Consider the following 24,425-nt stretch of genomic DNA (forward strand, 5'->3'; position numbering starts at 1 on the left):
AATTGTATTGGCGATACCACATGGGCTTGTCTGAATGAGATCTTACTCCAATGATAGGGAGACCCAAGAACATTAAGGAACAGGCACTGCTGCATGGATTTAATGCCTAAGCACATACATGTATATATGGTCACATAAATATACTCATGCGCACAAAAACATACATAAATACAAACACACACAAGCAGACACATACACATAGATACATATGTACTAATGTATCATGACCAAACACTCCTGCACAAGCATGCAAGTACATATGATTTTGTTCAAATTTGCTTTCTTGGCCTTTTCTCTCACACCCACCTTGATCCCTGGTTCACTCCTTCTCCCATCAATCTTCTCACCTGTCGTTCCTCCCTTAATTTCCTCTCTGTATTCTCCCTCGCTTAACTGCCACTCTCCTTTTATCGGTCCTCTCCCTATTAGCTCCACCCCATCACAGTACACTCAAGACCTTTCCTCTCCCACCTGATTACCAACTTCCCCCAACACTTTGTCCCAGCCTGGTCTCCTCACATTCTCCAGCTACATACTATTAGTCTGCTCTCAGAGTGCGACCACCCTCTAACCAACACAAATTGCCTACTTCAGGACTTCCTCCACCATTGCTGATTGTCCACTTTACTTGTCCCTTTATTATTGTCTTCTTCCAGATAGCATACTTGGGTGGCACAGTGGTAGAGTTATTGTCTTACAATGCCAGACACCCGGGTTCGATCCTGACAATTGGTGCTCTCTGTTGAGTTTGTCCATTTTCCCTGTGACTGCATGAGTTTTCTCCGGATGCTCTGGTTTCCTCCCTACTCCAAAGACGTACAGGTTTGTGGGTTAATTGGCTTCTGTAAAGATTGTAAATTGTCCCTAGTGTGTTGGATTGTGCTAGTGTATGGGGTGATCGCTGGTCAGCGCAGACCTGGTGGGCCTAAAGGCCTGCTTCCAAGCTGCATCTCTCAAGTCTAAGATCTAAAGTCTAAAGCATATATGTGGTGGAGATTGAGAGGTTCCTTGTAAAGCCTTTCGATGTTCCCAAAACAGCAAAAACATTTAGAGCACTACATCGTACACCACTCTCCAAGCTTTAGGTAAGAGTAGGAATGCATCTATCTATTGTATAAAACTTTGGTTTGGCCTCTTAAAGTATTGTGTCCAGTTGCAGTTGTTACATTATAGGAAGGATAGGGAGGTATTGGAATGGGTGCAGAAGAGGTTTACCTGGATTAAATAATATTGTGCAGCACAGTGGCGCAGCTGGTAGACCTGCTGCCTCACAGAGCCAGAGACCCAAGTTCTATCCTGACTTTGGGTGCTGTCTGTGTGGAGGTTTTATGCTCTCCCTGAGACCATGTGGGTTTCCTCCAGGTACTCCGGTTTCCTCTCACATTCCAAAGACGTGTGTGATTTCAGGTTAATTTGGTTTGGTAAAATGCCCTTAGTGTGCAGGGAGTGAATGAGAAAGTGGTCTAACATAGAACTAATGTGAACGGGTGATTGATGGTCAGCATGGACTCGACAGGATGAAGGGCCTGCTTTATGTAGTATATCCAAAATATAAATTATATTAACTTTAAAAAGAGGATGGACAAACTTGGATTGTTTTCTCTGGAACATTGGAGGCTGAGGGGAAACCTGAGAGAAGTAATAAAATTATAGATAGTCAGAGTCTTTCTCCTCGGGTGGAAATGTCAAATACAAGAGGGCATAGGCTTAAGATGAAAAGGGGAAAATTTTACCGAGATTTACGAGGCAAGTTTTTTTTACATAGAGAATGGTAGGTGTTTGAACGCGCTTTCGGGGAAAGTAGTGAAATCAGATAACATGGCAATGTTTAAGAGGCATTTAGACAGACACATGAACAGGCAGAAACGGAGGGATATAGACCATGTGCAGGCAGATGGGATTAGTTTCAATTGGCATCTTGGATAGAACAGACACAGTAGACTGAAGGGCCTGATCCTGTGGTGTACTGTTCTATGCTCTATTTTCTATGTGAATGTATTAATTGCTAAAAGAAATTAGGCAATAACTTGAAGAAGACATTTTCAGTTTAATCTCTGGGATAAAGCACATCTATCTCAAAGTTTCTGACTGTGCTGTGCGCTTATGTTTTACATAACCTCAGGGTGACTTTATTTATGGAGATGTCTAGATCTCCTGTGATTATCCTCTTGGGGCTAACATTCATCAGCAATCTTTGCTGCTTTTGCTATCATGCTGCAATTCATTAATATTAATTTAAAATAATAAGAAACAATTTCTGTTTCTTGTAGTGTAATGCCTACTCCCTGGAAAAATTCTTGCATTTTCTCATCAGTGTGAATTCCAGATTAAATGGATTCCAATCGAACTGACAAAAGTAATCTAGTATGAATGTTCACAATGTGTTTGCATATTATAATGGAACATAAATGACAGGTATGTTGTATAATATATATTTTTTTCATTTATACTGTGGTAACAACACTACGCATTTCTCATGATATGATATGATTTGGTAATGGGGTATGATACGGGGAAAGACAGGCAAAGAAACATTATTACACTGGCCTTCATCAGTCAGGGTACTGTATAGAAGATAGACACAAAAAGCTGGAGTAACTTAGTGGGTCAGGCAGCAACTCTGGAGAAAAGGAATAGGTGACATTTCAGGTTGTGACCTTTCTGAAAGAGTGCAGTCTGAAGAAGGGTCTAGACCCAAAACATCACCTATTCCTTTTCTCCAGAGCTGCTGCCTGATCAGCTGAGTCACTCCATTTTTTTTGTGCCTATCTTCGGTGTAAAGCAGCATTTGCAGTTCTTTCCTATACATATTGAGTATAGAAGTTAAGATGTTATGTTACAATTGTGCAAGTCATTGATGAGGCCGCATTTGGAGTATTGTGTTCAGTTTTGCTCAGCCTGCTCAAGGAAGGATGCTGTTTAGCTGGAAAGAGTGCAGAGATTTAAGGGGATATTGCCAGGACTTGAGGGCCTGAGCTATAGGGAGAGGTTGGGCAGGCTAGGACTTTATTCCTTGGAGTGCAGGAGGCTGAGGGGTGATTTTATAAGAGGGGAAGAGATAGGGGAATGCACAAAGTCTTTTGCCAAGATTAGGGGAATCAAGAACTGCCAGACGAGGTAGTTGAGGAAAGTACTATAACAACATTTAAAAGACAAGGGCCTGCTCCTTTGCAGTATATCTAAACTATAAACTCCATTAATTATACAGTGACAGGTACATGTATGGGAAAGTTTTAGAGGGATATGGGCCAAGCACAGGCAGGTGGTACTAGTGTAGATGAGGCATCTTGGTCGGTGTGGGCAGGTTGGGCTGAAGGGGCTGTTTCCATGCTTCATTTATGACTACGAGTCAAAGTAAAAGGTATCAGTACAGGAAATTTTAAAAGATCCTTTTTGAATGGTGGAACAGGCTGAGGAGCTCAATTACCTTCTATTTATATTTTTTATAGTGTGGCTGCTTGTTGTTACCAATAAGTAAAAGCCACTCTCATTACTTTTTCTTGTTTTTTTTCTTTTGTAGCTGGATTATCTCTTGCAATGTTTCATTTCCACACATTTTCTCTAGCCAAATATCAGTAATCCCCGCTATATCTGGCAGCTTGCAATGCATTACTGCCTGCACTTCCCTGATTTAGTGCAGACAGATTAAGAGAACTCCAGTTGCCACCTACAACAATCACTAGATTGGAGTTTTGTACTAAATCTTCCAGGGAAACACTGAGCTTGACAGGAGGAGTTTTAAAATACTAAGAAGGCTGTTTCTATTTTTGAGCCTTTCAAGCTCCTTAACTTGCTGTTGTTTTCATTCTGATGTCTCCCAGAAAAAACACAGCTTGGCAGTGGTTTCCCAGTTGAAAACCATGTTGACAACCGACACAAATCAAAAAGAAGAGGCAAGAGAAAAGCTTTATCATATCCTCTTATTGTGCCTTCTGCTCTGCAATGCAGTCAAAAGAGCAAGACGGGTAAATAACGGAGGTTATATAAATATTATGTGGCACATTTCCGACACTGTATTACTTTTGCTCCGCTGTGAAAACTTTATTGATAACTATAAAAGTCATGGCAGATTTTGAAATCATTTGCTGAAGCATGGTTTTGGTGAGTGTTTACAGCTACTCTGACACTCCATTCATCAGACCCCTTCTGTCGTGGGGTAGACTGAGACTGACTCCCCTCTCCCCCTCTCCCCAATCTTTGCACATCCCCAATCCTTTCCACTCGTCACTTTAATGTTGAAAAGAGATCAACATTATTGTTTCATGTATTTTGTGTTTTTATGGCTGTTGGCAGATCAATTTCCCTCCTGGGATAAATAAAGTTCTATCATATCATAGATTCAGAATACATTATAGCCTTGGGAAGTGGCATTTTTATTCAAATGCCCTGAGTTTGATAGACATGGCAGTTCATTTGTAGTCTGATACAAGGCGTTAGATTGTTTGTGATGAAAGACTCCTCAACTTGATTCAGAATTAAGCAGTTTGGTCTCACAAGTGTTCCGTTATTAACACAGAAAGCTGCTGATATTCCAAAAACATTTAAATTGGCTGAGATTGAGGATAGAAAGGAATATTAAAATTTTAAATAACATAATTTGCATTACAGTTAGATGTGAGTAACTTAGAAGAACGAACAAAGGAAGATTTGGAAGAGATAAGAAAAAATAATTTATCGATAAATATTATTATTATTATTATAAAATATGATTATAATATGATTATATAATTAAGATATAATACAGTATTATATAATATATATATGATATATTATATGTGATATAATATTATATTATATAATATGATATAATATTAGGCAAACTAAGTGCAGAGAATTGGCATTTAACGTAAAATCAGAGCATATTATGATTTTAACACTGATCAAGGCACTTCATGATGTGTGAATCCTGCAGCAAAATAGGGACAGGCCAGAGTGGAGCCACATGTGCCTGGAGCACATGTTAACACTGAAATAATCTTAGTTTAGTTTAGACATACAGCGTGGACACAGGGCCTTCGACCCACCAACCAGCAATCCCCGCATACTAACTCTATCCTACACACACTAGGGACAATTTACAATTACACCAAGCCAATTAACCTACAAACCTGCTCGTCTTTGGAGTGTGGGAAGAAATCGGAGATCCCTGAGAAAACCCACGCAAGTCATGGGTAGACGTACAAACTCCGTACAGACAAGCGCACGTAGTTAGGATCGAACCCAGGGTCTCTGGCGCTGTAAGGCAACAACTCTACCATTGTGCAGCCGTGCCGCCCCTTATTGAATCAAAGTGGTAAATAAAAATTACTGGAATTCCAGAAAAGAATAGCATGGCAGAGGACTTCCAGAGAAATCAAATAATATTTTAGATGGCTTTCTCTTTTCAACATGAGGTTGTACCATCCTATTAAAACAAAACTTTTATTCCAAAAATAAACTTTATTCAGAATAAAAAATCTATAGAAAGTAAACACCGTGTAAAAACATATATGTCTCAGTGTTGCGATGCTTCAATTTCTTCTGAGAAGCTCCTGTTATGTTTTGAGGCAAATGAAGAATGTTTGTGCAATAATTTTTTCCACTCGTTGTTTGCCCATACAGCGATCATCAACAACAGGTGGGAGACCAAAGGTTTTGGATTTTCTTTTCAATAGATTTGAAATGATGATACGTTTAAGAAAAAATAATAATTTAAGAGGCATTGATGTCTTATTATCATGTTGAATCTGAAAACTGGGAAATGATTCATCCTAAATTTACAGCCTAGTTTAGCATTAAAGACACCATCATCAGGTACAATGAGGTTTAGATGGAAGGTTCGGTTCTTATTTATAGTGGCCATTACTGCTCCTTAACCATTCATCTATCTGTTCCAGCAGATTGCCATTTCCTTTGTCAGATAAACCTTACTTCTCTGAATAAAAGCACCAGTGTGTATCCGGGCACAGATAAAATAGTGAGCGATATCTTCTCTAAGCTGCATGCTTACTGATCTCAGGAGGAGGAAATGTTTATCTGCGCAGTAAAAAATATATGTACCAAAGCAAAGTATAGGAGGAGATGGAAATCTGGATTAAACACAGAAAATGTTGGTAAAGTAGAATTTGTGAAGCTGGCTGCAGTGGAAAGGCCTTTAATCAGAAACAAATTTTAGTTTTCTCTCATGAGCTGATGAGTATTTCCAGCAGTTTAAAAAATCTTTATAACAAATCACTTTCCGTTCTCATAGTGCCATGGAAGAAGATTGAACTTGCGAGAAAAGCATGGGCTCAGTGATCACTTGGATCAAAGAGAGGTGTGAGACAGATGCTTCACTGGCTATGGATGCTTTAATGGAGTGCCTTCCACTCGAATATTAATCAAAATTGCAATCACATACATTGATTTATTTCATTTGGTTTCTCAATCTAATTCCTGATGAAAATTGATTGAAAATTAGATAAAGATGTAATCAAATAATGCAGGAAATATTCTTGTCATCTAATGTATGTTTAAAATCCAGTGGCATGTGAATTAACCATGCCCCCACTTATGGCTTGTTAAGTGGAAATTTCAAATCAAGTTTTATGTCCATTTAAATTATATATTTTTTAAATGAATTAGAACCACATTTTAATATTGAAGCAGGTCTATAATGTGTGTGTGCATGTGTTTGTAGGAAAGTATAAGGGCAGTTGTTTGATTTCACATTGTTTTATAAAAAGATAAATTCTAAGGATTCAATTTGATATGGAGAGAAAGAACAGGATAAGAACTGTTGATGCAGTAGAGAAGGTAATATGTGTGCTAGAAGTTTTAGCTGTTGTTTATTCGAATAGTTCAATGCTATTTTTTCTGGGGGGAGTGAAATGGGTGTAGAGGAAATGGATTTAATACTTTGTGCAAGAATAACCCTTTGATTCTTTTGAAATCATAATCTGTTTGAAATGTTTGTATTGGACACAATAACAGACCAAAAAAGCTATTGGGTACCTGAGCATAGATGAAGCATTTCCAATAACTCGCACCTAGAAAAGTATCAAAAAGTAGATAAACAAGCTTGTAGCATATGTTTGTTTTGTGGCTTAGAGATTGGATAATGCTCAATTCGGTCTGCTCTTCCCACAGATGCTAATCCTGTGGCAATAATTTCACATATTCATATTTGCAGACAAATTAGGAGACCATTCAACCCATCAAGTGTATGATGTTATTCAGAGCAATTCCGTTAATTCCATCCTCACTTATTTTTCTTGTAGAGTAAACAACAGCAAAATCATTGAGACACATATTACCTTGTGCCTTTTACACACACCGGGAGCCATTTACAGTAGCCAATTAACCTACAAACAAGCATGTCTGTGGGATGTGACAGGAAACAGGAGTATCAGAGGAAACCCCTGTGATCACTGGGAGAGAGACTAGGGGTCTAATTGTCTTCAAGGCCTGGCTGGACACAGCTATCCCATGGAGTGTGCAGGCTACCTGTGGTGATGGCCTCAGGGTGATGAAACTTGAGGGCTCACCCCTGGATTGCTCTGATATCAGTTCTTACTGAACAGTTTTTAAATTTCTCTGATGATGAGACATTTAAAAACAACTTGAAATAATTAAAATAAATAAAATAAAATTGATGAAAATAATAAAAATGATTTAAAAACTGAGATTACAACTACATATATATGTGATAGAAATTCATTGAAACATTAAGTAAAATAAAGATTTTTTAGAAAAATCAATCCATTTACCCAACATGTTTTCAATGAAGACTGGTAATCCCATTCAAAAGAATGGGGTTTGAGAAATGTATAAAAAATGGATAAAATGCTGGAGTGACACAACGGGTCAGGCAGCATCTCTGGAGAACATGGATAGATGACGTTTCGGGTCAAGACCATTCTTCAGACTGATTGTATGGAGGTGGAGATGGGGGGGGGGGGGGGGGGGGGGGGGGGGAGAAAGCTGAAAGAGGGGAGAGGTAGGGCAATACTTGGCAAGTAATAAGTGGACACAAGTGAGGGGGGATTTTCACAGGCAGATGGTTGCCTTGCCAACAGTCTGTCTGTCCTTTCTTCTGTTTTTGTTATTTTAAGTACGTGTTAAAGAGTATGTTTCAGTGTTCCTTGGTTTTATTGGGGGGGGGGGGGGGACTGGGGGAAACTATTTTCAATCTCTTACCTTGACGGAGATGTGATTTTTTTTCCGTATCGTATCTCCGTCCCCACTGCGGCCTAACATCGTGGAGTGGTGCAGCTTTTCCTGGAGACCGACCCAGCACTTCAACCGCGGGCGCGGCGTGGACTTACCATCGTGGAGCTTGCGATCCCTTTGCTGGGGATTGACTGTGGAGAACGCCAACCGTGGGCCTGTGGACTTTAACATCGTGGAGCCCACGGTCCCTGGTTAGAGACCGATTCGGGAGCTCCAAGCCATGGTTTCAATCGTCCCAACGCGAGGGCTTCGGATCATAGAAACATAGAAACATAGAAAATAGGTGCAGGAGTAGGCCATTCGGCCCTTCGAGCCTGCACCGCCATTCAATATGATCATGGCTGATCATCCAACTCAGTATCCCTTACCTGCCTTCTCTCCATACCCCCTGATCCCTTTAGCCACAAGGGCCACATCTAACTCCCTCTTAAATATAGCCAATAAACTGGCCTCAACTACCTTCTGTGGCAGAGAATTCCACCGATTCACCACTCTCTGTGTGAAAAAAAACTTTCTCATCTCGGTCCTAAAAGACTTCCCCCTTATCCTTAAACTGTGACCCCTTGTTCTGGACTTCCCCAACATCGGGAACAATCTTCCTGCATCTAGCCTGTCCAACCCCTTAAGAATTTTGTAAGTTTCTATAAGGATCGTCAGCTGTGGGAGCTTTAATGGCCCTGACTGCGGATGGTTTGACAGCCCCGACTGCGCGAGAATAATGAGGGAGAAGACTGGACTTTATTACCTTCCATCACAGTGAGGGATGTGGGGAGCTGCTGTGGTGGATGTTTATGTTAAATTTTATTTTATGTGGCTGTGTGTCTTGTTGCTTTTCACTTAGTATGGCTGAATGGTAACTCAAATTTTACTGTACCTTAATTGGTACATGTGACAATAAACTGACCTTGACCTCGGAACAAAGGCCAGAGATAAAAGAAGAAGGTGGGAGACAGGATTGAATAGTTGTGAATTATGAAGTTAGAGGAGGAAAGTAGCGGGGGAGAGGGGGGCGAGGAAGGGGAGAAATAGATGGGAGTCCAGGTGAGGCACAGGGGAGAGAGGAGGGAAAAAGGGAGGGGGCTGAAGAAAAGCAGGAGTCTGGGAGGATTAGGTAGAGGTTACTTGAAATTGGAGAATTTAATGTTCACACCATTAGTGTTAGCTACCCAAGCGGAATATGAGGTGCTGTTCCTCCAGTTTGCATGCGGCCTCACTCTCGCAATGGATGAGGCCCAGGACAGAAGGTCAGTATGCGAATGGGAAGGGAAGATCTAGTAGGCCTTATCAGCCCTTACCTCATTAGAATCCATAAAGCTGTAATGGTAGCCGATAATCCTCCATCCTGAGGGAATGGTTCAGAAGAACCATCAAGTTTGCCATGATCTTACTAAATGGCTTTATGGGCCGAATGAGTTACTATTGCTCCTTGTTCTATATTTTTGCGTTCTTGGCTGCATTAAAATGTTTCTTTTCTCCATGAATCAATGCAGCCAAAGCCTGTCAATTAGACCTATTAAAGTGGATAGATATTCCAAGGAGAGAAATGATATTTCACATTTATGTAATTCCTTTTTGCTGCTGCAGAATGCCTCACCGTGCTTCATAGCCAATGAAGCCCATTGAAGTGTAGTTGCAACAGTAATGGAGGATGTGCATCAGCCATTTTGCATATAGCAACATTCCAAACGGCAAAATGTGATAAATATCAATGATCTCTGTTTGGTGATATTGATTGCAAGGCCTAGGATACAATTTTCTTATTGTACTTCAAAATAATATCACACGGTATTTACAATTACCTGATAACATTGACAGGGTGTGTAGGAAGGAAGTGCAGATGCTGGTTTAAACTGAAGATAGACACAAAAAGCTGGAGTACCACAGCGGGACAGGCAGCATCTCTGGAGAGAAGAAATGGGTGACTTTTCAGGTCGAGATCTTTCTTCAGACTGGCTATGGATTAGGGAAACGAGAGATATAGATGATCATGTGGAGAGATAAAGAACAATGAATGAAAGATATGCAAAAAAGTAACGATGATAACAGAAACAGGCCATTGTTAGCTGTTTGTTGAGTGAAAATGAGAAGCTAGTGCAACTTGGGTGGGGGAGGGATAGAGAGAGAGGGAATGCCGAGGCTACCTGAAGTGAGAGAAATCAACGTTGATATCACTGGGCTGTAAGCTGCCCAAGCGAAATATGATATGCTGTTCCTCCAATTTGCATTTAGCCTCACTCTGACAATGGTGGAGACCAAGGACAGAAAGGGCTGTGTGGGAATAGGAAGGAGAATTAAAGTGTTTAGCAATTGGGAGATCAGGTAGGTTCAGGCGGACTGAGCGAAGGTGTTCAGCAAAAAGATTGCCCAGTCTATGTTTGGTCTCGCTGATAGACTGGGCTTCAGTTAATACCCATAATAAGGATGACACCTCCTGGAAAGCTGCACTGGAATGTAGGTTAGGCCATCAGGAATAATATATGATCCTTCCAGAATGAAAGTGCTTCCCACTGTTCAATGATTACAACTGTAGGATCATTTCTACTTGTGGTTTTCAGAGTGTAACTGGGCATCCAGCTATGAAGTTAAAGCAATTTTCTATGAAGTTAAAGCAATTTTCTAATCAGCCTTTATGCCCATGTAATTTACCCATTCTAGCAATGTTACTCGATTACATTCAGTAATGTCTATTTGGTTAGACACAGAGACAAATTATAGTGTGTAGATGACTGCCCATACTGAATCAGCTAACTCAATTCGTTATACTGCTATCTTCCTGTTCAGTGCATTTTAACTCCTGCATTCATTTCACTATGTTAATTTGCCTATCTAAATATTCTATTCACTCACTGACCAGATAACCTTGTTTACAGTTTACCCCCATGGTTTGCCATCATAGACATACACTCCTCCTCCACCCTCCCTGAGGCTTAAGAGACAAAAAAAATTGTTCATAGGTTCATATGTTCATAAGTTATAGGGGCAGAATTAGGCCATTTGGCCCATCAAGTCTACTCCACCATTCAATCATGGCTGGTCTATCTTTCCTTCTCAACCCCATTCCCCTGTCTTCACCCCTGATACCCTTACTAATCAAGAATCTGTCAATTTCCACCTTAAAAATATCCATTGACTTGGTCTCCACGGCCGTCTGTGGCAATGAATTCCACAGATTCAACGCCTTCTGACTAAAGAAATTCCTCCTCATCTCCTTTCTAAAGGTATGTCCTTTTATTCTGAGGCTATGGCCTCTAGTCCTATACTCTCCCACTAGTGGAAACATCCTCTCCACATCTCTTCTATCCGTGCCTTTCACTACACGGTAAGTTTCAATGAGGTCCCCCCTCCTCCTTCTAAATTCCAGCAGGTAGAGGCCCAGTGTTGTCAACCGTTCATCATATTGAGGAGATTCAGTATTATGATGAGTAGTCTATCAGGTGTGTGAGAGCAAGCACACTGACTGGTTGAACCACGGCCTAGTTTGGCAACGCAAATGGCCAGGAACGAAGAGAGTGGTAGACATCACAGTTACTGACCTTCACAACATCGATGGGATCGATAGAAGGTACTGCCTCCAAAAGGCAACTAAAATCATCAAAGACCTACATCACCCTTGCCATGCTCTCTTTTCACGAATACCATCAGGAAGAAGATACAGGAGTCTGAAAACCATGACCACCAGGTTCAAGAACATCTTCTTCCTAGCAACCATCAGGCTCTTGAACATTGGAAAATACTAACCTCAGCAACTATAATCTTCTATCGATTGCACTACAGACTTTGGTTTACACTATTATAATTACCTGGTATTACAGTGTGAGAATTGCTAACACTTTAGCTAAACACAGGAACCAGGAAGAGATCCAATGTACAGTAGTCAGAAATTTAGTGGTCGAGGGCTTGAAGGAGCATGAGGTAGACCCCAGATACAAGCTCAGAGCTCAGCAGAGGCCAATGAGTGACAGGAGAAAAAACTAGAGGACACCATGAGTTCAAAACTAATACTGGGAAAAATCTTCGTTGTTCAGCCAAATGAGCTAGAGGAAGACAAGGAAATGCAGAGGCTGGTGACTAAATGGTGTCAATTTTACTGACAAAGAATTCTATGAGCTTATTGCAATTATCGTAGAAAGGTATTTAAAAGGATGGTTTGAAATAGTGAACAGCAAACAAGGGGCCATTGTAGAATTCCACGTGATGCTGCAATATTGAGCTGCTTTGCCTGGTGAGAGCAAGGATTGCCAGTAATTTATGTTGTCCAGCCCAGATCCAGTGATGATTGATTAAACCAGTTGTTTGTCATATCAGTTTATGTGTGCATGTGAGTTAAGAGGTGGAACTAGGGAGGTACCAGGGTGCTGGAGATTAATGCATTCAATAAGCACTATGACATTAAAGGTTGAAGGCAAGAATATGGAACGTGAGTAGCTGAAGAAATAACCTGAGGGCAGAAGCTAAACTTCTGAGTTTTTAAAGTGCAGATACTGTAACAGCAAATTGTGATGGATCCTTCTCCAGGTGGGGCACAAGAGGATGTGGTATTGAGAGCTAATGAAGGAGACATAGAGTCATATATCTATTGAAACAAGACCCTTGATCCACCTTGATCATACAGCATTGAAACAAGACCCTTGATCCACCTTGATCATACAGCATTGAAACAAGACCCTTGATCCACCTTGATCATACAGCATTGAAACAAGACCCTTGATCCACCTTGATCATACAGCATTGAAACAAGACCCTTGATCCACCTTGTCCACGCTGACTAAGTCTGTATACTAGTCTAGTCTTCATTTGCTTATATTCGGCCTACAGCTCTCTTAACCCTTCTTATCCATATATCTATCCAAATGTCTTTTAAAAGATATAATGGTATCTGTTTCTATAGCTGCTTCCGGCAGCTCCCTCCAGATGCAGATGACACTGAGTGAACAGGTTGCCTCTGAGGTTCCTCTCAAATGTCTCTCCTCTCACCTTCTGCATCTAGTTTTAGAATTCTCTACCATGGGGAAAAAAGACTGATTGTTCACCTTATGCACATGATTCTATATAGCTCAATATGGTCACCCCTCAGCTTCCCATGCTCCAAGGAAAAAATAGCCCATCCAACCTCTCCCTAAGTCAAGCCGGCAAGCCCAGGTAACATCCTGGTGAATCTGCTAAGGGTGTAACAATTAGTTGCACCCTTTCCAACTAATGTGCACTAATTCCAAGACACAGATACTTGAATGTCACAGAGAAGAAGAGGAAGAATGTAGTTAACATTAACAGGACCATATAATATTCAGTACGTTCCATGGGACCCATTTTTGCCTTGCAAATCTCACCCAAATCTAAACAAAATTAGCTTACAAATATTTAATTATAAGCAGTGATCCAGGAAGTGATCACTCGTTAGAGGTTGTATGGGTGCGAGTATCAAGGCAACATGAGATGGCAAGGCCAAAGGGCTGACGGGGAATATGAATGTGGAAGTTTAAATGGAGTGAGAGATCAAGTGATGATAGCAGGAGCCCCAAAGACAGAGAGCAGGATGCACTGAAATGGTAGCTAAAATTACTGTGGATGGAAACTTTCTCACTTCAGAGACCAATGGAGGAAAGCAAGTAGATATCGCAGCGAGAAATTTGTTTTCTCTATTTGGATAGGAAGGACTCAAATAAGAGGCAAGAGGGATGGAGAATCCCAGAAAAATAACTGGCCAACGTGTATTTTAGAGTTAGAAAATATTGCAATAATGTGCGTGGAGGAAGTATTGCAAACTACACTCTAAATTAATGGGTAACATATCATCTAATATCTAGGCTTCTGTCAAAAATAAAGTGTAAATTCAATCATCAATAATAAGTTCATAGATGGTGAAGAGTTTGATTGTAAGTGAATGGACATTCTGGTGACAGATTGTAGAGAGAGGTTGTGATGACTCATTCATGGGTGGAAGTAAAGCTAATATGCTCTTACAAAGCGTCATCTTTTAAAGGAACTAAGGAGATCCCAGATAACCTGTTGCAGAATATTCAGGGCTCATAATATTTGTATCCAAGCTTTCCAAATTACAATATGAGCTGAAGCTTGATAGCTCATTTGTGAAGACTATAAAAAGGGTATCTGGTCTTTCATTTAGAAAATAGAAGGAAAACACTTTATGTAAAAGAGTGTGGGGTGAATTGCCAAATATCAACTAATGGTATAATACAGTGCTGTGCCAAAAGGTCTTGGTTGTAGCAATACCCCAAAAATGTTTTTGATTATCTGAGCAGTTGGTTAATGGGCAATTCATTGTTTAATTGTCATTCACAGCAGACTGACTTTCTACACAACTCACCTTCATGCTGGCGCGGTTCACAGACTCGCCAGCCGCCTGGCACTTTTGCGGGTTGGAAGAGTCTGTGTACCACGTGTACATGGAGTGTGTGAGGTTGCAGTCCCTGTTCCAATATCTAAAGGGGCGGCTCCTTGCTTTTTAGCTGCACTTTTCACCCACCATCCTCATCTTTGGACACCCTGTCGTAGGGGAGAGGGTAGGGCCTGGTTGGGTTGGGTTGCTCCTGGGCCTGGCCAAACTGGCCATCCGCGACTCACGGCGCCATGCGGAAGAGGGCTCTGCCCGAGCCAGCTGCCTACCCCTTTTCCGGGGTTACATCCGCGCCCGGGTGGTGTTGGAGAGGGACTCCGCGCTGTCCACGGGCACCCTGGGGGATTTCCGGGACCGCTGGGCACCGCGGGGGATTGGATGTATCCTGGATGGGGATTGTAATATAATTGTATAATAGTTTCAATTGATATATTTGTTTGTATAGTTTTCTGGTGGTGGGTTCTGTTTTGGTTTTATTGTATTGTATATATTATTTTAATATTTGAATAAATATCTTTGATTTTTTTAAAAACTCACCTTCATGCTGGTGAAAATATGATTAAATCTTACTTCAAGCAGTTGTCTATATTTTAAAATATATTTCTCAAATCAATGATGTGATCAATGATGTCAAACAAATAAATGTATTGTATTTTTCATTCAGGCAAACATTTTATTGGTACCTATTCCATCCAATTTCCGTTCAATGAGTATAGAATAATATTAGGTTGAGATTCAAATACCAAGGGAGTCTTCATGAAAAGGGTTAATTAATCTGTAATCTATATTACATCCTTATTATTGATGAAAAGCATCATTGGGATGTTGGAGATTTTAATGCTTCAAGCACCAAATGGAAATGACTGCATGATAATGAAATGTTGATTAGTGGTTTTATCAACCACCTTCCAGCAGCTTCTTATCATTCTGGCTATATTGTAGTTCATGTGGGCATGCTCTCGTATTGGGGAATGAAGCTTCTATATAATTGTATTTTCCTAGTTTTAACAGTGCTCTATTAACTTGCCTGCAGTCCGTCTGTCTTTTGTGTTTTTTGTTGTTTTTGTCTCAATTGTAGTGTTAATATGATGTAGTGTTGTATGTTATGTTTTTTGGGGGGGGGGAGGGGGTGGGAGGGAACGGGAACTGTAACTGTAACATTCTCTCTCCAGAACGGAGACGCGTTTAACCCGGTAAAATCATACAGCAGATTTCATCAAGGCAGTACACAAAAGTCACCAGGTTTCAGGCGCCGACAAAGTTACATAAGTTCACCAAACGTCTGCCTGGCACTGCACGTGGCAGCAGGCGACCGATCCCTCCCTACATTCTCGGCGGCCCCCCATTGGGTCCTCCCCTCTCCCCCCCTCCTTCTAAAGCTGATGGCTTTGATAGGTCATGAACTTGAGACAGAAATCTTTAGCAGCACGACTTGCATGTTGTGCTGCAAAGTCAACTCATAGACGGAAACATTCTTGGGATTAGGAATCCACTCAAAACCCACTCACTCCTGGGATCATTCTCATAAACCTTCTCTGGACCCTCTCCAGTGCCAGCACATCCTTCCTCAGATATGGTGCCCAAAATTGCTCACAATATTCCAAATGCGGTCTGACCAATGCCTTATAAAGCCTCAGCATTACATCCCTGTTTTTGTATAACAGTATAACAGTATAACAGAGCTTTATTTGTCGTTCGGTACCGAAGTACCGAACGAAACTACATAGCAGTCATAGAAAGAAAAGAAAAAAAAGAACACAAGACACATAACCCCAACACAAACGTCCATCACAGTGACTCCAAACACCACCTCACTGTGATGGAGGCAACAAAACTTCCACTCTCTTCCCCACGCCCACGGACAGACAGCACGTCCCCGACCGACCCGCACAGTCCCCGCACCGGGCGCTGAAACGTCTCGCGGCCGAACCGGGTGATGAAAGGCCTGCGACCAAGCCTTGCGCAGCTAAGTCCCGTAGTCGAGCCGCACCGGGCGATGTCAAGTCCGCAGCCGAGCCGCACCAGCGATGAAAAGCCCCGCAGCCGAGCTGCACCGGGCGATGTTAAGCCCCGCGGCCGAGCCGCACCGGGCACTGTTAAGTCCCGCAGCCGAGCCGCACCAGCGGTGAAAAGTCCCGCAGCCGAGCTGCACCGGGCGATGTTAAGCCCCGCAGCCGAGCTGCACCGGGCGATGTTAAGCCCCGCAGCCGAGCTGCACCGGGCACTGTTAAGTCCAGCGGCCAAGCCGCACCGGGATGTAAAGTCCAGCGGCCAAGCCGCACCGGGATGTAAAGTCCAGCGGCCGAACCGCAGCGGGCGATGTTAGGCCCCGCAGCCGAGCCGCACCGGGATGTAAAGTCCAGCGGCCGAGCCGCAGCGGGCGATATTAGGCCCCGCAGCCGAGCCGCACCCCGCGCCGTGAGGAAGAGAAAAGTTCCCCCCCCCACCCACACCACCACCCCCTCCCACACATACACAACCAAAAAAATATATATAAAAACCATCCCAACACCGACACACAACAAAAAAAGGGAAAAAAAAGACGGACAGACTGCTAGTCAGCCGCTGCCGTTAGGCGCCGCCACGTATTCTCATCCTTGTGAAATAAACGTATTTTGTATTCTCATCCTTGTGAAATAAATGCTAAATATTGTATAAACTATGACTCTGTGACTCTAAAAGTACATCCAACCCCGTCCTCTTCCCCACCACTCCTCCACCCAAGTGAATGTGGGGAGAATAAAATGGGAATAGCGTAAAATGAGTGTAATTGGGTACTTCATGATCAGCACGATCTCAATGGGCAGAACGGCTTGTTTCCATGTGCCCGTTGCAATGACTGGGACTAAAAAATAGTTCCCTAAAGTTAAGTTGCAGGATTTCATCTGTCATTTTATCTATGTCATTGGTACTGATGTGATCTTTGACTTCCTATTGATTATCTCTCTCCTTCTGAATGTCTTTCAACTATTCCACAAAACATCCTTGATCTTTCACTGAATTGGCAGAACACATGCCCAATGATATAAACTGGGCGCCTTTGTTTTTGGGGTTGCAGCATTGAAGTTGATCAGGTGAATTTATTTGGTCAGTGGGTGTTGTGGGGGAAGTGTGCCGGGGCATATTTACAATCTGCATCTTGTAAAACGAGTGGATCTTGACCCAATTCCTTTCTACGTCACTGACAGTTACTTTATATGAAGGTTTAGTCTCTTTGAGAATGCCCGCACTCACTTCATACAGTGAAAGTAAAGTATTCTCATTCATGTATACTAATTGCATTTCTCAATTCATTTGTAAAAAATGAACGAGCTTAAAATAAAATGTAGGGCCACATCCATGCAAAAATATGAAAAGTTATGTCATAATTTTAAAAATTCATAAAAATGTTACATTACAACAGGCTAGGACTCTATTCCGCAGGAGCGCAGGAGGATGAGGGGTGATCTTATAGAGTTGTACAAAATCATGAGAGGAATAGATCGGGTAAACGCACAGAGTCTCCAGAGTAGGGTAATCAAAAACCAGAGGGCATTAGTTTAAGGTGAGGGGGAAAGATTTAATAGGAATCTGAAGGGTAACCTTTTCACATCGAGGGTGGTGAGTGTATGGAACAAACTGCCGGAGGAGATAGTTGAGGCAGGTACCATCGCAACATTTAAGAAACATTTGGACAGGTACATGGATAGGAGAGATTTAAAAGGATATGGGTCAAACACAAGCAGGTGGGACTAGTGTAGTTGAGACATGTTGGTTGATGTGGGCAAGTTGGGCCGAAGTGCCTGTTTCCACGCTGTATGACTCTATGACTCAATGAATCTAATTACCAAGCGACACATTTTAAAGAACAAACCTCAAGTCCACCAGAGCACAAAATCAACTCCCAGTTACTCTTTCTACAAATTACACTATTGCACAGTTTATACTAATGATTGCAGGGTGTTATTATATTCATATCCTGAACAAGAAAACAAACATTTCCAACAGTCAAAAGAGCACCTTGGTGTTCACATTAATTGTGAACGTGTGCTTAGCACTTAACATCTGACATTGCTGTGCTTCTTAATCGCAATCAGTTCTTGTTTATGTTAAAATAACAGAGAATACCTGGCATTTATGTCGAACAATCACCTACCAACTGCTCATTCCCCACTAGTCCATGCCTAAAAAATCGGAGTTAATCGTCTTTTGGAGCCAAACGGTTGCTGTCAATAGTGCTAATAGCCCCTCCCATTTCCCAAAGAAACTCGTAAAATTTGCCAAAAACATGTGAGAAATTGTACCATGCAATTACCATACAAGCTCCTGCACTAAAACAGGGCAGGTTGCTTCACGGCTTGGCTCGGCAACTTGAATGCCCAGGAACAAAGATGATTACAAAAAGTGGCGAACACTGCACAGTCCATCATGGGTACTGACCTCCCCACCATCGAAGGGATCTACACGAGTCGCTGCCTCATTAAACCAGCCAGCATCAACAGAGACCCACACCACCCTGGCCACGCTCTCATTTTACTCCTACCATTGGGAAGAAAATATAGAGTTCTGAAAACTGTAGCATCCAGTTTCAGAAGCAGCTTCTTCCCTACATTATTTAGCATTTATCCCTGTAGCTCACACCCTCTAGTCCATTCACTGTGTAGGTCCTGCCCTTGTTAGACATCCCAAAATGCAACACCTCACAGTTCTCTGTATTAAATTTCATCAACCATTCCTCAGTCCACCTGGCCAATCGATCCAGATCCTGCTGCAATCTTTCACAACCATCTTCACTAACTGCAAAACCACCCACTTTTGTATCATCAGCAAACTTTCTAATCTTGCCCTGTATGTTCTCATCCAAATCTTTGATGCAGATAACAAACAGTAATCGGCCCAGCACCGAACCTTGAATCACAGGCCTCCAGTGCGAGGAGCTACCTTCCACCATCACTGCTTCCTTCCATGGAGCCAATTTGCTATCTATTCAGCTTTCTCTCCTTGGATCCCATGTGATCTAACCTTCCAGAGCAGCCTACCATGCGGAACCTTGTCAAATGTCTTACTTAAATCCATGTATACAACATCTACAGCTCTGTCCTCATCGACCTTTTTGGTTACGTCTTCAATAAAATCAGATTTGTGAGACATGACCTCCCATGTACAAAACATTGCTTACTATCCCTAATCAGCCCTTTCCCATCCAAATGCCTGTATAACCTATCCCTCAGAATACTCTCCATGATAAACGGACTTCATTGGCTTTCATGAAGCCCATTCTGTATCCAGTTAGCTAGCCCTCCCTGCAACCCATGCAATCAAGCCTTTCAGAGCAGCCTTCCATGTAGAACCTAATCAAAGCCCTTGCTGAAATCCAGAAAGACAACATCTATGGCCTTGCCATCAACCATTTTGGTACCACTTCAAAAAACACAATCAAATTCGTAAGCCACGATTTCCCACATACAAAAGCATGCTGACTATCCTTAATCGACCCAGCCTATCCAAATGCATACAGTACATGTTTTATCTCTCAGAATCCTCTCCAGTAACTTACCTACCACAGACGTTAGGGTCACTGGTCTATAGTTCCCATACTTTTCCTTGCAGTACTTCCTAAAGAGAGGCACAACATTAGCCACCCTCTTGTTATCTGGGACCTCAACCATGTCTAATGAAAAGCCAGAAGAGAAATGCACACAGATTTAAGTAAAAGTGTACAGTTAAGAGTATTGGAGTACAGAGGCTAAGTCAGTGCACAATGTTTTGTAATAATGACTATCTTTTGCAATATTTTTCAATATCTGCAATATTTTGTGTGCTTTGCATTATATTAATTATGGAGTTTATTTAATCTTCATGCACTTTCAAAGAGTTCCCTTTGTAATGTCCTTTTCACCATTAGTTGGGACAGCACAGTGGCACAGCGGTAGAGCACTTGTCTTACAGCGGCAGAGATGTGAATTTGATCCTGACTACGGGTGCTGTCTGTATGGAGATTATACGTTCTTCCTGTGACTGTGTGGTTTTTCTCTGGGTGCTCTGGTTTTCTACTGCACTCCAAAGACGTACAGGTTTGTAGGTTAATTGGCCTTGGTAAGATTGTAAATTGTCCCTCGTGTGTAGGATTACGTTGGTGCATGAGGAGTTTTCTGGTGAGCATGGACATGGTGGGCTGAATGGCCTGTTTCCACACTGTATCTCTGAAGTCAAGGGTTCAGACCGCACTCAGAGAGCAAACAGAAATGAAAACAACCAAGAGGCACTGTCATCTGATCATCAGTTCTCAGACCTGTGCATTTGACCGAGCATGCTCGGAAATCTGAGATGAGCTGATGTGTAAGCAGCTGACAGCTGGCGATTTCCTGTTGAATCTAGCAGTCGGCTGGATTCTGCCCATTGCTCAATTCCGACTGTTTTATTTTGATAATATTGACATTAACCTTGAACCAGAATAAATGACAAATTTCAAATATCGATACCCCATATTAGATAAAATGCAATCCACCCACAAGCGATTCCTTTGATCCACTATGACATCCATCAAAACAAATGCTTTTCTTTTCATATTTAAATCTTGCATGACTCTTCCAGGAAAGATACTTTTAGTGTCAAACAAAATTTGCTTGGGCATGAAAATGCTTCAAAATAACCGTCACTCATTATTATAATCAATTTGAAGACGTTAAGCGGTGTGTAACTGCATCGACTAACTTATTTAAATGCTAGCTTTTAATTGACTGAATGATACTTGAAAAGATTTGCATATCTTGCATAAATTTAAATCATTTTATTATTGAATGACAAAGCACACACGAGAACCCTTTGTCTCATTGTCTCCTAAGCAGCTTTTTGGCAGAGCAATCTGAGTATTTCCAATCCCGAGCATATTTTTTGCACTGGCCTGTATTTTATCTTTAAATTTAATCATTGCCATCAGCAACAAAGTTGAATGAAGTTCAGAATAAGGAAAAAAACCCTGAAATATTTTGAATACTCTAAGTCTGAGGTTTCGTTATGTTATTGAAATACACCCCAGCTCTTGAATTTACATAACCTATGCAAAATGCTGAATTTACGTGACACTTACAGTGAATCTGCCTGAGGAGGTGGTAAGTGTAGCACATTGAGTGTGATAACAGGAGAATGAATTAGTTATCACTGCATCCTGATGCCTTTATTGAAGTGAAATAATATGTGATTCATGTTAGGTTATCACACTTTGCTTCTCGAGTGCTATGCTGTGGTTATTAATGGTTTTCTTACTTTGTTGCAACAGATTTTCTGTGGCCTTGCCTGTGGTGATAAAACGTGTGCACCCCAAGTGTGCACCAGAACATTGTGGGTGGGTCTGAAGAAGGGTCTCGACCCGAGATGTCACTCATTCCTTCTCTCCAGAGTTGCTGCCTGTCCCGCTGAGTTACCAGCATTTTGTGTCTATCTTTGGTTTAAACCAGCATCTGCAGTTCTTTCCTACACATTGTGGGTGGGTAGTCTGCATTTCTCCGATGTGCTCCTTAGCACTTAGCTATGGAGGAGGACAAAACACATCGGCCTTGCAGCCAACGCCAAGACTCTGTGGGTAAGACCATAGTCGAGGGTCTTTCCATTGCTGCACATTGGAGGGCAGGGTCTGGTGGAGACGCTCCTCAAACAAGGGAAGGGGTATCGACCCAGGGGACCACATGGGTGCAAGGGTGCCTGCGATAATGATAGTTTTGTGAACACTACCAAATATAATGCGATTGAATGTATGTATAGCCGCTGAGAATACTGGAAGAGTTTTTGCGCTGTTTTTGTTTTGTATATATTTTATATCATTTTGAATAAAGTTTATTTTTGGGGATTTTTTTTTTCCCTTGCTACATTTTACTGTGCAAGCCCAGAATTACATATTGAAAGACATCATAAATCCCTTTCACTACATTTTGAAACACTTCTCACAAATCCTTTACTCTTCGTGATATCTCCCACTTTTCTGATTAAAAAATCATATTATAAGCAGAATATCATATCATCATATCATATATCTACAGCCGGAAACAGGCCTTTTCGGCCCTCCAAGTCCGTGCCGCCCAGTGATCCCCGTACATTAACACTATCCTACACCCACTAGGGACAATTTTTACATTTACCCAGCCAATTAACCTACATACCTGTACGTCTTTGGAGTGTGGGAGGAAACCGAAGATCTCGGAGAAAACCCACGCAGGTCACGGGGAGAACGTACAAACTCCTTACAGTGCAGCACCCGTAGTCAGGATCGAACCTGTGTCTCCGGCGCTGCATTCGCTGTAAAGCTGCGCTACCGTGCCGTGCAACAGTCCAGGGTTCAGTAAGTTCAGAAGGGGGTTAATATTTTGGTTCTCACGGCTGAACGGAACCTGATGGTGCCATCCAGGTGTGAAGACACTGGATTTTGGGGGGGCAGGTAATTTATTTGGTGCTGATATCATCCGTTCTTACCTGCTCCTTGCAGTTAAAGATTTTTCCCATGACTCCCTTCGGTGGCCCGGTTGGCTCCTACTGAATGAATGAATGAATAAGTTTATTGGCCAAGTATGCATATACAAGGAATGTGCTTTGGTGCTCCGTTCACAAATGACAACACAAACCTGCAATTAACACTTAAGAATAAAGCATAAACACATCAAAACAATAAGGATACACCATTACGGTCTAAACATGTGGGTGAAAATAAACCAGAGCAAAAATGGGACTACAGACTTTGGTTATTGAGTAGAACTATCACTTGTGGAAAAAAGATGTTTTTATGTCTGGCTGTGGCTGCTTTGACAGTCTGGAGTCGCCTACCAGAGGGAAGTGCTCGAAGATTTTGTGGCCAGGGTGAGAGGGGTCAGAGATGATCTTGCCTGCTCGCTTCCTGGCCCTTGCAGTGTACAGTTCGTCAATGGGGGGAAGGTTGCAGCCAACAACCTTCTCAGCTGTGCGAACGATCCATTGCAGCCTCCGGATGTCGTGCTTGGTGGCTGAGCCAAACCAGACCATGATGGAGAATGTGAGGACGGACTCAATGATAGCAGTATAGAATTGGACCATCACTGCCTGTGGCAGATTGTATTTCTATTGACCCAGTCTTGAAAAGACAGATCAGTTTCAGAAGAATTCATTCTTTATATGGTAAAAGAAGGATGCAAAGGGCATAAAACCATCGTCATGTAGAAGGAAATAGGCTCTCTGGCCCAACTCATCCCTGCCGATCAAGATGCCCTCTCTAAGCTAGTCGCATTTACCTGCATTCGGTCCATACCCCTCTAAACATTTCCCATCCATAATCCTATCCAAATGTCTTTTAAATGTTGTTATAGTATCTGCCTCAACTGCTTCCTCTGGAAGCTCTTTCCATATACCCACAATCCTATTTGTGAAAAAGTTGCTCCTCAGGTTCCTATTAAGGGTGGCACAGTAGTGCAGCTGGTGGAGCTGCTGCCTCACAATGCCAGAGACCTGGGTTTGATCCTGACCTCGGGATCTGTCTGTGTGTAGTTTGTATGTTCTCTCTGTGACGTGTGGGTTTCCTTTGGGTGCTCTTGTTTCCTATCACATCCCAAAGACATGTAGGTGAGTAGGTTAAACGGCCTCTATAAATTGCCCCTAATGTGGAGGGAGAGGTATCACATAGAACCAGTGTGAACGGGTGATCGATGATCGGCATGGACCCGGTAGGCCAAATGGCATGTTTCCATGCTGTATCTCTAAACCAAACCAACCTAAATTAAATCTTTCCCCTCTCACCTTAAACCCATGCCCTCTGCTTCTGATCAAGCAACAGTGGAGACTAATTGGCCAACCCAATCACAGTTCTGCCAAACACTTTGTGAGCTTGGATACACTTAGCTGACGATGACAAGGGGGAGCAATAGAAAGTCAGCTGAAGATG

At 42.0% G+C, this 24,425-nt stretch overlaps 1 long non-coding RNA gene across 1 annotated transcript in view; it reads right to left on the minus strand.

Moving 5' to 3' along the window:
• Positions 1–24,425, minus strand: part of LOC144609457 (uncharacterized) — a 49,162-nt gene that overhangs the window by 15,004 nt on the left and 9,733 nt on the right. The window contains exon 2 of the long non-coding RNA XR_013549319.1: positions 22,991–23,050. This is a non-coding gene — a long non-coding RNA (uncharacterized LOC144609457). The remainder of the gene's footprint in view (positions 1–22,990; positions 23,051–24,425) is intronic.

This window comes from Rhinoraja longicauda, chromosome 2 (assembly GCF_053455715.1).
Source record: "Rhinoraja longicauda isolate Sanriku21f chromosome 2, sRhiLon1.1, whole genome shotgun sequence".
NCBI lineage: Eukaryota > Metazoa > Chordata > Chondrichthyes > Rajiformes > Arhynchobatidae > Rhinoraja > Rhinoraja longicauda.